The sequence below is a fragment of the Hyposmocoma kahamanoa genome, unplaced genomic scaffold (genome assembly GCF_003589595.1).
Source record: "Hyposmocoma kahamanoa isolate Upper Pololo Valley unplaced genomic scaffold, ASM358959v1 129, whole genome shotgun sequence".
NCBI classification, from domain to species: domain Eukaryota; kingdom Metazoa; phylum Arthropoda; class Insecta; order Lepidoptera; family Cosmopterigidae; genus Hyposmocoma; species Hyposmocoma kahamanoa.
In genome coordinates this window covers 1,066,725-1,083,090 of record NW_020653460.1, presented here as the reverse complement: position 1 = coordinate 1,083,090, position 16,366 = coordinate 1,066,725, and positions in this window count along the sequence as shown.

The window sequence follows — 16,366 nt, the reverse complement described above, 5'->3', positions numbered from 1 at the left end:
ACATTCTCGTAAACATTACGCCTTCGGTAAGCAGTACTAAACATTGGAATCGTTGCATATTTCCTAAACCATTTTAAACTTGCTATCGAAAAAATTTTACCGTTACAAATTTTTACGAGGAAGAATAAAATTTCGAATGAAAATTTATTTTTGTTTATGGCTGACTCACTCATTGTCTCGAAGATGTAAAAATATCAGCGTAAAAATGTACTATGTGTCTTTTTCATTTTGCGAATGTCATTCTTAAAACCATAAATTTTCACATGCGATTTAATGTTATTGACGCACTGTTATTTCTTTGTCAGATTTCGAGTGATGACATTTTGTAATAAATATTAATTTTAATGTCGGAAACAGATACCAAATAAAATAATAATAATTGCTCTATAAATAGTCTCAATAAGGCATCGCTGAATCATTTTCAAATTTAAGTAGCAATCTACTGCTAATAAGTATCGGTTTAGAAAAGTTCCTTTTACAAATTGGTCCTTCTGTGACTCGAACCTGGGATCTTCTCATCCAGCGCTTACAGTGCCAACCGTTGGGCTACCGAGGCCATCATAACATAGCACATTGGATGGGACTTATTGAGACCAGAGAATGACTATATTATGAACTTTAACTGTGACAGTAGACCTCCTTGTGAAAGAGTTCGTCCAGGGAAGTACTGCCACCTTACCTATTTCTTCCGCCAAGCAGTAATGTAAGCATTACTGCGTTCCAGTTTTGAAGGGTGCTCTATTTATTAACAAATAATAATTTTACGTGTGTTAATTGGTAGTTTCTTTCAAAAATAAAAACCGCCCATTTTCATCTTGAACATGACTTCGAGTGTTTGTTGTTGATTAGCGGGAACGTGAACATCCGGAGAAAAATGAGTCTTATCGACATAACCAAGATATTAGCCAGCAGAAACTGGAAATCGGCAGGTCTCACATTGCGCAGACAAGATCACAGATGGATTAGAAGGATACTTGAGTGGAGACCCAGAGAAAGATACAAGAGCATAGGCAGGCAACCGATGCGCTGAACTGACCGTTTTGAACGCTGCCATTTTAATTAGTCAACATCAAAATGGTGGGGAAACATTAGATGAGGAAGGAACAAGGTTGGAAGGAATGAGACCTGCAGACAGAGGTTGAAAATGTACAGGTTCCATCGTCATGGCTGCCTAAGATGATAAAGTCATCAACCAGTTATATGTATATTCATTTTGACGTTATTATCTCAGTCAGCAGTGAGAATGGGACGTGTAATGGGCCCGAAACGTTGGTTTATTCGAAAAAACAAATGTACGCAATTAAGGTCCGAAAAAATAGTTTACTTTCCTATGTGTAATAATCGCAAAAACCTAAGAAATATTTTTTTTAAATAATCTCAAGTGGCCACCCTGAGACAAGAGTCACCCTGAGACGTAAGTGGACAAGTCCCATGTACCCGTAATTTCACCAGCACTCTTATCCTTCAAAATCGGAACACAGTAATGCTAACATTACTGCTTGGCGGCAGAAATAGGTAATGTGGCAGTACTACCCTGGATGAACTCTTTTACAAGGAGCTCTACTGCTACAAATCAATTAAGAAGAAGAATAATAATATATATGTAAAGTAATGATAGTGTAGTCGTCTGTAATCTTCTATAGTAGAGGTATGGATATGGCATACGGAGGTAAGAATATCATGTGACGAGAAGAGTGTTAAGTACAAATGTGAAGGGCTATAAAGGGAGAGGGAAGCCATAGATTGTGTGAAAGACGACATGGAAAAAACGGTGTGAGTATGCAAATGACGGCTGATAGGGGAGCGTGGAAGAAAAATACATGTTGTGCCGACCCTACCTAGCTTGGGATAAAGACAGGAGGAAGAAAAGTCGTCTTCCAAAGGTTAGTCTCAGTTAATACAGCTAAATAGAAAATAATAGAAATTTGACATAAAATTAGACTTCTAATTAGTCTCTAAGCGCCAATATGACCATATCGAAAGAGACAAACTCCTACTACGGTTAACTACCGTGACATTATCCACACGATGAGATATAAATGCGTCGACAATGATTTATGCGACTATAAATCTAGCCAACGTCGGGAGTAATAGGGGTGGGAAACATTCGTATATAGTTCCGAAAAAAAAACGCAAGTTGGAAGAAAAAGGCTTGCGATATATAAAAACACATAATTGTTATACATAAGATGAGATGGTGCATAAAATCTTGTCAATTAATAACAATAAATTAAGGCAAAGAGAGGTCTTTTAAATCTCTAACATTATATCTCTAAACGTTGCCATTTTATGTATCACATATTGTTAAAATTCTGCGTTCATCTTTAAATATCAGGTTTCTTCGTAAGATTAGATTTAATTTTGTCTAATATAAAAAAAGAATTCGCTCAAGATACTTCTTAACGCATTTACGCTGGTTTAGGTTTGGAGCTCATTGTTAGTGCGCTACATCACGACTTCCTCACTAAACTTGTGTTTTATACATCCAATATGGACATTTACTAAGAGCACAACACTTAATACAATTAGCTAATTACAATACGGGCAGGGTATGTCTTCCTCTGCAATAAAAATTAAATATTTCTGTAATTACGAATCTCGCTACTTATGATTAGATACAAAATCTTATAGATGTATACCAGCTGCTGACAATACAAATGTACAGGTGTTATCCGAAAATATCCGAAATATACTAACAATCCCTAGTCGATAGCTAATTGTGGACAGTCAATTTTACACGGGTTCAAGACAATGGTAGGGGAGGTCGACTTTTTTTAAAGAAGTGAGGTTTTTGCGAGTGTAACAAAAGACGGTTAAACCTGGAGTTATGGTTGTACTACTTGTATTGGAGTAATGTCGTTATGCTTATTGTAATGTGTTAAGACACGTAATGTAATATTACTAATTAAGCTGCTATACTTAGGGTTTCTCTGTTGGACCGAATTCCTCATGAAGTCATACGTCAGAGAACTAAAGTGGCAGTGGGCGGGACATGTCTGCAGGAGGGCTGATGGCCGATGGAGCAGACTTGTTGTGTGGCAACCATATCAAGGCAAACATATATTATTTATTATTATATTATACACATCAACATCATATATGTATTTAATTATTAATACAAAGTTTACGAACGCTTAGAAAAAATTCCTTCGATCCGGCCGGATTCGAGCCGACGTCTCTTAGCAAACCATGGCAGACGCTATACCAACTAAGCCACGGAACGAACCAGCGGACCTCACGAATTTTTCTACGTGCTTGTTGTCGGATCTTGGTATTTGGTTTCTCAATGACTTTTTAGCCGTTTTATTTATTAATGGCATAAAACTTTATTCATAAAAAAATAACTTTGAACGTTCGATTTTGTATTAATAATTATAACAAACTAGTGGAATAATTTCACAAAAATAATGGAATATCAATTCAATAAAAACAATAATCATATGTGACATTTACATATGAACTGAACTATTCCGTATTTATTTTCACTACAACAACACAACGGTTTTAAAAATAATTTACTTTGATAATATATTTTTCACATAAATTCAAAAATTAAAAACAAAAGGGAGAAAACAATAAAATAATACACATTTAAATTTGACTTGGTATCATAAAAAAGCAATTGGATTTTTTTTTAATGACGCACACACTCAACATAGCCCCGCACTAGGGAAACCCTGGGTCGCGGGTGCCATGGACACACACATAGACAACCACAAATTACACCCAAACTCACGAGAGAAATAATTGTAGACCATACAAATATTTCTCCCGGCCCGGGAATCGAACCTGGGACCTCTGCGTGGCAGTCCGGCATGGTAACCGTTCGGTCACGGAGGCAGTTAAATTATTATTATTATATAATGTAATAACCGTCTCTTTCGTACTAAAGTTCATAAACTGATAGTAATTTATAGAACAGTGGCGTTTTTAATTCTGCGATTTCGGTGGAGAAACCTAAGGGTTAAAATTTCTTCATATTAATAGTAGCAATAGTAGCCTAATCGAAGAATAATGGGTTCCGGTCTACAAAATGTGACTTCGAATATATAAAGCCAAGTTCAAATCCCTCTTACAATAGATACCAACCTAATCTTAATAAATTCAACAACGGAAGCCCTAGGTCCCTGTGGTCAAAACTCCTTGTTAAAGGAGCTTTTACTTCGGCTCAGCGAAGCCTCTGGTGATCAGAAAACTGGCAAAGCATAAGCTTAGCCAAACTTAAGCTTACGGGAAATGTTGCCAACCTCCTGGGCATGACCATAGTATAATAAGTCAGATAGTGCAATGGCCGCATTTCAATGCCTACACGTTCCTCGGAGCGTAGGGTTGTCACATATTGTAAACATACATTGTAAATATAATCACTGTTTCTCGTCTTTATTTATTTAACGATTGTTAAATACCGTATATATGTGTTGATATTGTTATACCACCATCGCGGATTGGTATCTAGATTATAGGAGTATGATTTTGAAATAGAAATTAAATGCTGACCAATTCTGAATTTGATGCAGTCTTGATAAATACGTCTACTATTTGACGTCACGTTTTACACACTTAGCGAATGTTAGAATTATAAATAATAAATAAATAACGCACACACTCAACATAGCCCCGCACTAGGGAAACCCTGTGTCGCGGGTGCCATGGACACACATATAGACAGCCACAAATTACACCCAAACTCACGAGAGAAACAAATGTAGGCCATACAAACATTTCTCCCGGCCCGGGAATCGAACCTGGGACCTCTGCGTGGCAGTCCGGCATGGTAACCGTTCGGCCACGGAGGCAGTTAAATTTAGTTAATTCTAAAATTAGTGGCGTTCACCCGTTTAGTAGCAGTAGAGCTCCTTGTGAAAGAGTTCGTCTAGGGAAGTACTGCCACCTTACCTGTTTCTGCCGCCAAGGAGTAATGTGAGTATTACGCGTTCCGGTTAAGAAGGGTAAGGATGCTGGCAAAATTACAGACACATGAGACTTGTGACACCTTATGTCTGCACTTGTTGTTCTGCAACTGTTTTTGATAGGCGTGTAACCAAGTGAACGACATGTTCCACTATGCACTTGGTCTCATAAAAAAAAATTATAGGAATGTGTACGTCCTGACACAGCCACCTTTATACGTTTGTATGAAGTTATCACTTCTTATAATACAATGGCTCGCTCCACGATGTGGCCTTTAACAAAATTTTCTTTAGACGACTTGAAGATAGAAAAATATTATTTATTTTTTATTATCTTCTATATTGTATTATAGCATGTGAAATACATTATGTACTTCATTTATTCTCAGGTGTGCTTTACACAGATTATAAATAATAATCATATTACAAAGATTTAATACAAAATTAAAATAAATAATAATAAAATTACATTACAATTAGAACACGATTTTAGATTTAGTCAATAGATGCACCATGTTACAATGGTTCATGTATTGACAGTCAAAGCGTTCAGCAAATGTCTTTAGGATACTGTTGCGGCTTATCCACACCCTGCGCGCCAGTGATGTGATATTTTAGTGAAATAATGTCTACTTCAGAAGCAAAAAAAAACTTATCTTAACTGCCTCCATGGCCTAACGATATGTTGGTCTGCCACGCAGATATCGCGGGCTCGATTCCTGTGCCGGAAAGTATACAAATTTGAATGGTTTGAATTATATTTATTTCCCTCATGGGTTAGGACGTAATTTGTGGTTGTCTATATATATGACCATATACCCGCGCTAAGTAAGTGCTTATCTTTTAAATACACTACCTACCGTAGTAAAGTAGTCGCTTAAAGTTTTAAAATCAAATCATTCTTCACAGACATTGTAACGCTGTTCTAAAAACGTTGGTAGATAAGATGTTTAAAGCAAACAATTCAATTATATTTCAAGTATTTCTTTGTATCATTGCAACAATGTTGGTGATTTATGTTATCGCAGATTTAGGTTCAATAACATATTTTATAATTAATAACTATAAATATTAGTACAGTCATTTAACAAACAGGTACATTTATTATATGGACGAAACATTTAAACACCAAATAACTTTCAAATACGTTCAGGCGATTTTTTTTATAAAATAACATTTTTGTTAAAAAAAACTGACCTCAAAATTTAATGGAATCACATCTCTTTGCCAATTTCGAGAGGCCTATACCCAGCAGTGTGTGAAATCAGCCTGTGGATGATGATGATGATGTTGCCAAATTTCATTGAAACCGGTTAACGGAAAGTGGGTGAAACCCAATAAACCGGATTGATTCCCTAATTTGTCACCCTTAGAGGTGGAATATTTTCTTCAAATTTGAATGAAACTACTACTCAGGTACCCTCTTTCCTATAAAAAAAGAATAATCGATATCGGTTCATAAATGTCAAATTCATCGCGTAACATACTTACATACTATACTTACATATTTAGTAGAAGTAGACCTTCTTGTTAAAGAGCTCATCCAGGGTAGCACTGCCACCTTGCCTATTACTGCCGCCAAGCAGTAATGTGAGCATTACTGTGTTCCGGTTTTGAAGGGTAAGGGCGCTGGTGATATTACAGGCACATGGGACTTGTCAACTTACGTCTCAGGGTGACGGACGCAGTGGCAGTGCCCGTCAGATTTTTGCGACTTAAAGCCCTGAGTGGCACTGCAACTGTCATGGTTAGGCGTGCAGCTTACCATGATATTATAAAAAAAACACTTTCTCCTTTTTTGAAGTCGGTTAAAATAGGGAAAATAATCTAACCTGACGTAAGGTGACAATGAGGTCGACGATGTAGCATGTATACCTAAATAATGCCTTTATATATATATTCTTTTATTGCACCAAAAATACATCAGAACACTTAATTATAGAAAAAGTGAGCAAAGGTAGTCCTATCTCTAAAAGAGATCTCTTCCAACCCAAGGCAGTGAGAACAAAGGTCATAAGCGGGCAACACTGTGCAAGTAAAAAGGAAGGAGAAAAATAATAAACTTAGCATGTAAATAGAAAATAAATAATAAAAAATAAAAATAAATAAAATATACCACTTACATGAGTATTATAAACACGTAAAATATTTAACGTAAATATACACACATATATTATATATATACAAATACATAATATACACATATAAGATGATTACGTAGGTGATTGCCTATTCACTTTCGCGTTGAAAAGACCCAAGTTATAGCGTTCCGGGAATAAGTCTGCAGACAGGGAATGCCGCTCCTTAGCCACTATTAGTTCACTATATAAATTTGGAAGCGAAATACTTCCTGCGAATCCTTGGAATGTCCACAACATAGGAGTGCAACCCAATCCTAAGTCTAGTCTCCCGATGATGGACAGGGTATGGCGGACTTAAATCGTGCACTTCCCTGAAATGCAAAGTTTGTTACAGAAAGGTGGAATATTTCAAGTCAGTTGCAGTGAATCTTAGAGCTTTAGGTCGCAAAGATCTGCGAGGCACAGCCATTGCGCCTGTCAACATGAGACGTTAGTTTACAAGTCTCATGCGCCGGTAATTTCACCAGCACCCTTCATCACAGTACACCAGAAACAATTTAGTAAGTTCTTAAGTTTATTTAATGTCACGATGTTTGACCATCATGATATTCCATTATTTTTATTAAATTACTCCACTAGATTGTAATAATTATTTTTACAAAGATCGAACACTAAGAAAAAATTATTTCGATCCGGCTGGATTTGAACCAAGGCCTTCCAGCAAAGCGTGTCAGACGCTATGCCAACTAAGCCACGGAACGTACTAGCGGACCTTACGAATTTTTCTATGTGCTTGTCATAGATCTTTGTTTTTGTATTAACGACTTTTTTGCCGTAACGCCATCTGTGAGAAATCTACGAAACCTTTTCTTCATCCAGTCGGATCGAAGGAATTTTTTCTTAGTGTTAATAATCGTTTTTCAAATTGGTCTTTTCGTTTTTCAAAGTGGTTCTCATCCAGTGCCTACAGAGCCAACAGCCACGACGACGAGTCATGGCCACCGAAGTCATTAAATAGTTGAGTGGGATTTAAAATCAATAAACGGGTTGCTAGAAAGGGTCCAACAATAGTTTGGGATATTTCACATACAAATTTTATGTTGCTGAACCCTTGTAAAACTGCCTGTATAAATATATGATATAAAGGCAAGGTAGTGCCCCCGCCAAGTTGAGCAAAGCCGACCCTGTACCTTTTTCTACATAACTCAGGGCAGTTTCAGTCAATTTTAGACAATAACTTGTCGCAGATTTAAAAAATGTACTTCATTTCTATGGTATTATTCTTATAAATGAACCAGCGAACACTTATAAGAGATTTTTTTATCTTTTTTCTTTTATATTCTTTTATTTCGTGATAAGGATCCCAAAAAAGAATAACGAATAATTACGCAATCAAAGTGCCAAGGCTTCCTGAGCTATAAGAAACACCTCTCAGTTTAGCACAATACCGTATTTACATTACAAGTGCCATCTTCCGGATAAGGTCTCCTTGAGGTCTCCTTAACGCAGTATAATGTGGAAGTCTTTTGTTGAGAGTGAATGGTTGTTGTAAAAATAATTTACTAGATGTGCTATCGAGCGTGGTTAGTATTTAAGTGTAGTAAGCAGAGATCGGGACGGGCAGATTATAACTAAGTAATATAATAATAAAAATATATATACACCATGTTACATCACGAAACATTTAGCATGTTAAAGTATATTTGAAACATTGGGACAACAAGGGCGTTCGGCACCCAAAGCCCGTTTTGATATTATTGCATCAAAACATGAAAAAACTGTCTAGTATTTTGTGACAAAAACTCATTTCGATCTCCCTTCTAGATGGCGTAATTTTCATTCATTTAGAAAGTGGCGCTCCGCCCTTGTAGCATAGATTATAAATGTGCGTTTGATTTTCAGACACGTTGCCACCTGCAGTTTGCAAAAACTTATTTTAATGTAAAAAATAGCCGAAACAGAATAGATAGAATTTAGTGTGAGGGTGTAGTTTTAATTTCACTTCTAGTATAGGCATATCTTTTGGCACTATTGCCACATAAGCGCTGTTTTCGTCGACGATTTATATGACACATCCAGCGTACATCTAAATCCAAAGCGGCCTTTTGTTGCGCTGCCTTTGTTACCATAACCACAATGAGGGTGTTAAACGTCCTGATGCAGGGATTGCGAGCCCTTTGAGAATGACCCGTCCGGTGCGAACTGCTCTCGAGAAATTACGAGAATCGCCTTTTCTTTGAGAAAAGCTGTAGGGTTATTCATTTTAAATTTCTACAGGCTTTTAGCTTGGCAATAATAATAAAATTAATAATATTAACAAATATTACCACAAACACAACAGTTGTTCGTTTAGTAGCGGGTATCTCTGCATCTTAAAGCTCTGAGCGATACTGCAAATGTTATCGGTAGGCGTGTCGCTTACCGTCAGGTGCACGACAATAAAAGTTATCAGGCAAAGTAAAGCATCTTATTCCGTTGCACGAAGAGCAATTTTCGAATAAATTGAAATTTTGTCTGAATTTTAGGCGGTTTGTATTTGTAGCCAAAAATAATGTTATACAAAGGAAACTCTGCTGAAGACTGATAAAAAAGACGATCAAAAATTTAAATCACATTTCTAAAGAGAGAACGACTTAAAAATAAACCTTATAGTATGAAGAGTCAACAATGCACAGGCAAATACAAAACAGCGGAAAACAAAAGCTCCTTTGTCGTTGTATAAAATGTTAAAACTAAGGACGTCGTTTCGTAATTAAATCGTCTGGTTATTGAAAACGCTCCCCAAGGGACAGTTATGAGCCCAGGGTCGAACCTGTTCAAATAAGTAATCAATCCCAACTTATGATCAATTCTTATTCGGGGTGAAATTTTATAAAGCCTTGTTTTTGCGAAGAAATTTATGTTGTTGTCGAAATAAGAAAGAAGAAAAAAAGATAAATTAAAGATGAAAAGGGTCCAACTCAGCATATGTCACAGCTCGACTGCTGCCACGCTAGTTTACAGTTAGAGCCACTTTAATGGGATGAAATGGCACTAAAATATCTACTAATATTAGCTAATACCAGACAACAAAAAAGTAACAAAAATGGACACTCTCCGCCCCTCCCCAGCTTTAAATACCGCAACACGCCCCGCACATTGATGGTCACATTGACTGAACGCCAACAAGGCTGTCGGCGAGTAGTTTTCGCGCTAATACGGCTTTGATATTTGAATATAGTTTTAATTTTTTCATTAAGAAACTTTTACGTTAATATATAACATCATTGTACGTTACTATTTATAAAGGTCGTGAATTCTCCGTACGGTTGTTTATCGTCATCTGACCGGGACAAAGAGTAATAGATAACATTATTCTAGTTAGTGAATTAATGAAAAATATAATATTAATTCGATATGAATAGCTAATAAACATGTGTAATCATTAGGATTATATTAATAGAATTATAGACAACTGATTCGCGTTAGAATTTTCGCTGTATTGCCGGTCTGACCACGTACGAGGAAGTGATGGGTGACCCTGCCACTTTACGCACACATTTGCGCGTGTGCAGATAGCGTTTTGCTGTTTGTAGTAGGTAAATAACTTTCGACCGTTGTATGAAGTATCTGGGGTCTGCTAATCCTAAATAAAATTCAACATACATCTTAAAATGAAACTCTCCGGATCCAAACCGCGCACATTTGCCTTCCCAAACAAACCAAACAAATAAACGTTTCGTACGTACGGTAACGTAAGGTACGGTAGGTTCTTATTTTTGACATTAAAATGTGTCGTATTATTGAAATTTTTACTTTAATTATAAATAAATAATAGTTATATTTCCCTCATTATTTCCACAAACATAACAACAATAAGCCAAAGAATAAGTACATCATTGTCATCGACAATAAAGTTTTCTTATGAGAAGACTTTCGGCAACATTTTTTTTCTGAATGCATGGGCAATTAAGAGATATACTAAATTCTAGTACAGTCAACAGCACATTAAAAATATACACTTTTATTCAAATATCGCCTCTTGTGCAACAGAACAAGCTCCATCAATATACAACAAGTAGGTACAAATTAATTAATATTAATACAGTAAACAATATATTATCTGGGCTATATAACAATAAAGATTTTAATTTTAATTTTAAAAACCCTTTATAAACATGTAGTAAGACAGAACGCAGCCTCAGCCTTAAAATTCTTTGCAGTTAAAATTTCATTTTCAATTTCAAAAACCGTAAATTACGTGTAAAAAAAATACCTCATTACCCCAGACCCCCCATACCCCAGGGCTGCTAGGTGTGCATAGTGAAAATGTGAAATATATATATAGTTTCAGTAAAATGTCAAAAGTTCAAAAATGAAAGCGTTGGTTTGGTTTTGTTTATTTCCAAAGTAACTCTTGTTATGAAATTTTTACTCTGTATGAAAATCATTATATACTCCCAAATATCCTCTGGCAATAAAATACAGGGTGATAAAATACAATACGTTCAAATCCTATGGCGTGACTCTACTCATGATAATGAACCACTTTCCCTAAGAAACTTCAAATACGATTCGCATTTTGTTTTTCTACTCTTACTAAAGACAATCCGCCAATCCAATTGAGTGGAAGACGTTTTTCGTGAATTGTATATAGTCTCTGCTGAGAGAAAGTTGCGCAAAACGAAAATTCAGACGTCATGTTTTTAACAGTCTGTATAATAAATAACGACCAATAGGGTAAGTTTTATTATTTGCATATTCCCATTGGGATGTGCGCTTAATTTGATTCAGCTCTACTAAATTTGCCCTTTGTTGGTTTCATTCCTTTTTCATATTTAACTTTAACAAATGATTTTGCTTTTATGTCAGAGTTATAGTAGGGATTTTTTTTTCTTGTTACCAAATCTAACAAGTGTGTAGATAGGGGCCATGGAGCGCGCCATCTTTGGTAACATACTCCGCGATAAAATTCGAAACACGAAAATCGAACAGACCAAAGTTCAAGATGTTGAGGTCCGTGTTATAGATATTAAATGGACTTGGGCATGTAACATGGTTAGACTTGGTGATAAGGCTTTCGAGACAGGCCCTAGAAATCCTGGTCGTGTAATGGCACGTTGAGTCGACGACAAAAATAATTTAAAATAAAAAGACATTTATTTCTCCATAAAACGTAGGAATCACAAAACTGAAAAACTAATAGAGAATGTAATTGAGTGTGGAAAATAAGGTTAAAACAAATTGTCGGTCTTCACCTGAGCTGCTCGCTTGCTGCACTAGGCTAATATTCGGAGTGCATACAAACTATATCTTCCATAAGAATCGGTACTACCTCAGCTCGAATAAAGAATCATTTTGCTTAGGTCGAGCAGCTGGAAAATTAAAGCTATTTGAAAAAAGTATATCGTATATTATACGTGTTAGTTCAGTTGCTATTTAAAAAAATCATTGGTATATATAAAGTACCTATTGAATGCAGCGGTTTTCCTGTAAAATTTCGAGGTAAGTTTTTTCTATCGTGAAAATTTTTAGGAACCGTGTTTTCACACCATTTAGTAATTAGTGTATCCTCAATTTTACCATATGTTTTTTCCAAAGCGTTCCATTCAACAATTTCACTGTTATGCGGAATCAACTAAGCCTTTTGAGTTGTGTAGACTCTTTTTATTCGACAAGCAGTAGTTATACTACTTTATTTTATATTCAAATTCAAATTCAAATTCAAAATAATCTTTATTTCATAGGTAAGCATTATTACACTTGAAATCGTCACAATAGTTAATTTCTACCGCTCATTCGTAAGGCAGATTCCCCTGAGAAGAATGAGCAAGAAACTCTAGGGGTTGCTCTTTGTAAATAACATTTACAATATATACTATCTCATGTTTTATACCCTCCATAAGGCTAGGTAAGTCATTAATATAAACTAAAAATAAAAATGGGCCTAGAATTGAACCTTGAGGGACACCCATGCTAATTGCAGATCCTGACGATCTCGTACCGTTAACATCGACCCTCTGTACCCTAACACGCAAATACGATTTTAGAAGGTCGAGATCACGTCCCGCCACGCCATAATGGCGAAGTTTCCTGACCAGTGTATCATGGTGCACACAACAAATTCATTATTATTATTATAATTTTATTACTGACGATCATAGTTATCCCTTGACATTGTATTTCCAATTGCAATATTGTGACATTGATAACATGAAATAAACGATTCTATTCTATTCTATTCTTGAGTAATAACTAGAGAAGGTACGGCTTAATCTGTTATAAATACCCTCTTCAGAATTTGCAGGCAAGAATCTTGAGTTTTTAGATAGTAGTTGTAAAGTAAAATAACATTTAATAAAACGTAAAAGTGAACCGTTCTTTCAATACAAAAATAATGACGCAAGAAAGCGTCGACCGTTTTTGTCATCGCTTGTGCTCACGGAATTCGCAAAAACATAAAGAAAAAATAAAATAAAACGATGCCTAAACCACCTTTCGGTTCCTTACACTCGCGAGGAGAACCACACATTTATTTTCGACAAACCAAAATATCTTTCAGATGCACGAATTTATTCCACTTTTGGAGTGGGCATTGTCATAAATAATATTAATCATCATCATCATGGTCAGAGAGAATGTGGATGGAAGCGTGGGGAGAGGTAGACCTCGGCGAACATATCTCAATCAGATTGAGGATGTCCTTAAAAAAGGCCGGATTTAAAAGTACCAAGAATACATGGGCATGTATGAAGAAGTTCATGGGAGTGGAGGAGGCGAAGGAGGTTTGTCAGGGGCGTAGCAAGTGGAGGTAAATAGTCTCGGCCTACCCCGGTGGGAGACAGGCGTGATGATATGTATGTATATATGTATCATGGTCAGCTAACACAACCCACTGCTGGGCATAGGCCTCTTCTTTATTGTGGCAATATTTTCGAACCTGCGCCATTCGCATCCAGCGCGATCCCGCAAATCTGACGATATCATCAGACCTTCGGGCTTGTGGTTTGTCCGCTGGCCTTTTTGCTCCTCTTGGCCACCGTCTCAAAAAAATCCCTGTACAATAGATTTTTTTATTATTTCAAGTGACGGGATGAACAAGTCGTCCGCCTGGTGGTACTGTCACTTTACCCTATTTCTTTCGCCATGCAGTAATGTGAGCATTACTTCGTTTCAGTTTTGAAGCAATTGCAATTGCTATGGACAGGCGTGTCGCTTAACACCAGGCGCACGATTTATTCATCCCGTCACTTGCTATCATAGAAATTTTCATCCTTAAATAGGAGAGTTGTAAAATTGTATACAAACATAATTTGTTTCAAGGAGTTTGTATTATTTTTATGATTTTTACAGGTTAGAAAGAAAGAAACGTTTATTCAGCCTATGACGTATAATACAGAACAAAACAAGACAAATTAATGATTACAAATATAAGCTGAAACGGATCCCACTCAGCATTATGTTACAGCTCGCCTGCTGTAACGGTGGTTTTCAGTTGGAACCACTTTTATAAAACGAGATGGCACGAAAGTACTGATGTTAGTTAACACAAAAATTGTAATAATACATAACTTGAAATGTAACTGAAAACTAGTAGGAAAATTACTAATTACAGGAATTATTACATGAATTGAATATATGAAATACTGCATTTGTAAAGAAGAAACCAGAAAAGGCTGCCATTATTGCCGCGTGCAATTTCTTCTATTTACGTTTAATTTTCTTAAAAAAATGAAATTAAGCAAAAATAAACAATAACAAACAAATACAAAGATCCGACGACAAGCACATAGAAAAATTCGTGAGGTCCCCTGGTTCGTTTCGTGGCTTAGTTAGCATAGCGTCTGGTGCGGTTTACTAGGAGACGTTGGTTCGAAGCCGGCTTCATATTATTTATTAATTATAAGGAACTAGTGGAATGATTGCCCAAAAAATAATTTAACATCATGGCATAAAAATTTAAAAACAAACAATTTCACTAAAAAGAAACAAAAATAAAAATAAACAAATTTGTTACCTTAACCCGTTAGGACAACACTTGTAAAATATATAAAATCCCCAGCTTGCCTTTAACCAGGTTGGCGGACTATAGCAGAATAACTCCGCACATAAATGTTTAATAAATAATAAATAAATAACGCACACACTCAACATAGCCCCGCACTAGGGAAATCCTGTGTCGCGGGTGCCATGAACACACACATAGACAACCACAAATTACACCCAAACTCACGAGAGAAATAAATGTAAGCCATACAAACATTTCTCCCGACCCGGGAATCGAACCTGGGACCTCTGCGTGGCAGTCCGGCATGGTAACCGTTCGGCCACGGAGGCAGTTTAATATAATACATTCAGCGTTCACAACCTGTGTGGCATCAAAGTAAATTATATCTATAAATTTATGAATTCTATTGGTATTATAACTTATTTATACAAAAAAACCGATCTCAAAATTTCTAACTATAGTCTATTTCAATAGAATTGAGAGTAAACGTAAACAAACCAGTTGGGTTAAAATTCTGAAGAAATCACTCACTATATGGAATAAGTAACACTTTTATGTGTATTTTGTAGGTTTCCACTAGATATCTCACCACTTTTTCCAACAATATTCGTTTGTTATGCATTATAAAATCATAATTGAAAAATCTTCGCCGAAAACTGAGATTGATTTGACAATCCATAGTCTAGAATGTCTATGGTTGCATAAGGATGTACGGAAAAAAGTTCAATTGAGTGAATCATAGTTTAAGTAAGTGATTGCCTCAAGAGTCACCAGAAACTTACGTCTTGAAGTCATTTGACCAACTCTTATTTCTGTACCGCTTACAAACGATTTAGCGACTTGTTAACTATCAAGTATTTTCATAATTTTCTGTATTTAACTGATAGCTTCTAACTTTTAAACAATAAATGTCAATAATCGTAAATAAAGAAACGTTTTTATATGTATCACCTTCAATCAATTTACAACGGTCAAATGCGCGGAATTCACTTGATGTTAGTCCAACAGATTCAATTGATCGATCTGATTAATTCAATAATTGATTAGTAAATTACTCTACAATTGCCCATCACTAAACCGACTATGGTCGGGTCAATGCACTCAATGTTTACCTTTACTCTCAATTCATTTGAAACAGGGTATAGTAACTAGTTTGTTATAATTATGAATACAAAGACCGAACAATAAGAAAAAAATCCTTCGATCCGGCCGGATACGAACGGACGCGACGTATTCTAAGTGCACCGTGCTAGATACTATGCCACGGAATGAACCAGCACATCTTGGATTGTCTTTAATTTTCTAATTGTTCGATCATTGTATTAATAATTATTACATCTATTTATTTATTTATTTATTTGATGCATCTCACAGGACTATATAGTACA